Raw genomic sequence first — 2,398 nt, 5'->3', positions numbered from 1 at the left:
CCAAGCCAGCCCCGCCCGTAGCGTGTGCAGCCACTCCCCACCGCTCAGTGTCTCATTCCACTCTTGAGAGCTTCCGCTGACCATCTCCGGCATGGCAGACTCGACCTCTACCCCGCGGTCGACGGCCGTGGTCCCATCTTCGAGTGAGGGTGGCCTCCCGGACGCGTCGTCCTGTCCGCGTGAGGCGACCGTCGACTTGACGAGGGCGGCCCCGCCGCTACCGCCGGCGTTCCAAAAGTGTCGCTCTCGTTCGACTACCGTGTCTGTAGAGCTGGTGGCCCCCACGGGGGGCCCGCCGCAGCCGGTATTGTCGTTCCGTCCAGCGACTACCTCCCCTCCGCCGGTCGAGGTCCGGCCTGTCGACCGTCCGGAGGCCACAAACAATACCTCTCCCGGCGCGCTTCCAAGCCATCAGCCTCCTGCTTCCAATCCCTCTCCTGTCGAAGGAGATGGGGAATTACCCTCCACTACTCAGTGGTTGGGGGAGCCCTCGCCGGATGCTGCGCAGCTCCCTATCCGTGAGCTGCGCTATCCCTGGCGAATCCGCGGTCGCTCGAATGTGACCGTAGAGGAGTTGACCTCCTGCAGATGGCTCCGCCCCGATCTCGCCCGCATTTTTAAGATTTACGAGGCGGGTGGAGCGGAAGAGGCGTCTTCGTCGCTTCACCGTTTGATGGCCGAGGGTTGGGGTTCCGGATACCAGGTACCCGACGAGTTACCTGGGGACCGCACGTTTGCGTACAGTATTGCAGAGGTAGCTTACCTTGACCGCATGGGCTCACTCCTCTCTGGCTCAGGACAAGTTTACCCCCGACGGTTTGTGTTGTCCGAGGTAGCCGGACTATACGTGTCCCCTCGTGCTTACGCATTCACGAGGGCCCGAGTAGCTCTGCAGAAGTCGTCGTGCTGTCTAATGCGCTTACATTCCGTCTCCTTTGCGCATTACGATTGGTCCGCGTGCAGAGGGGAGGGCGAGCTGGATGGTAGAGTTACCCCGTCGGTCGCCTTCGCGTCCGGTTTGTCGACTGCGGATTTCCCGTCTCTTCCTGTAGTCGTGCGGGAGAGCTTCCCCTCGCTGGGGATTCATCCCCTTCTACCCCCAATTCTGAAGCATTTCGGTCTGGCTTGTGCCAACTCGCAGCACCCCGCCCACTCTCTTCTGAAGTACAATTACGAGCGAGAGTGGGCGTGGTCTTTGTGCTGCGCTTTCATGGCCGAAGTGCACATGAATAAGCGGGTTTTCTTACAACCGAGTCCCACTATCTCATTTGTGGAGCGCATCGCAACGGGCATGCCCCGCGTTGCGCTTCGTCTTTCGGAACACGAATCCGCTCACGTACCGTGGGCGTTCAATCACGTTATTGGTCTCATGAAACGGGCGGGGGAGGTGAGTTCGCAAAACCACCGCTCGTGGATCGACTACACCACGGGGGTCAGGTGTCCTTTCCTCGCGTATGATGCCCTGTCGGACGCCTTCGTGGCGCGTCCTGTCCCTGTCACCCCAGTGGGAGGCGGTACGGGAAAGAGGGGAGGCGTCGGTTCGGAGAGCCGGCGCGGTCGGCGGAAACGCTATCGCGACCTGGACGCTGTTGGTCCGGACTCCGTTGGCTCTGCACCACGTCCTCCCTTCACGGCACCGACAGCAGACAGCCCCCGCCTCGAGGGAGGTATCAGCTGTGTACAGGACGTCCTCCCCGTCCCTCCCCTCGGCGAGGCGGAGCAGGGCCCCGACCATACCCGCTCCGTGCGGGCCCTCGTGCTTCCTCCAGGGGAACTGGCATCCATTCCCGAGTTGCGGCGCGCTCTAGGTGCAGCTCTGCGGCGTTCTTGGACTGTAGGCGGTCTTATTCGTACTCTCGGGTCGTGGTTTCTTGCCCGGAGTGACGAGGCGCGAGGGCTTCGTGACGACCTTGGGGCCCGGATGATGCAACTACAGCGGTTGCAACACGAGCTGTCGTCTATGCGCACGGCGTACGAGCGCGTGTCGCGCGATCGAGAGCGCTACCGGCGCGAGCGCGATATTTTGCGGGCACCCCTGCCGGTTTCTCTGCCCGTAATTCACGCCGCTCCCCGCGCTTCGGCGACTCCCGCTCTCCGTGATCCGTACGCTGACTACGAGGCAGCTAATTCCCAGCCGCGAGCTTACAACCCTCCTGACACAGCTGAACCTGTCGACGGCCACGACGTCCTGGCGATGCCCAGCGTCGCAGAGGTGGCCGCGGAGGCCCCCTCTTACCCCGGCTACTGTCCTTCGAGGTATTACGAACCGGGGTCCCGAGTGCCTTCGAACGACGCGAGCCACTGAGCTCGCTTTTGCCCTGGTTCGCCGCGAGTGTTAGCTGTAGCGCGTGCTCCTTCGAATAAAGGGATCCCGGGACCTTACTGCCCTTGGTCTTTT

The sequence above is a fragment of the Chondrus crispus genome, genomic scaffold (assembly GCF_000350225.1).
Source record: "Chondrus crispus Stackhouse genomic scaffold, scaffold_283, whole genome shotgun sequence".
Classification (NCBI taxonomy): domain Eukaryota; phylum Rhodophyta; class Florideophyceae; order Gigartinales; family Gigartinaceae; genus Chondrus; species Chondrus crispus.
The sequence above is the reverse complement of the archived record's forward strand: the minus strand, read 5'-3'. Positions refer to the sequence as shown.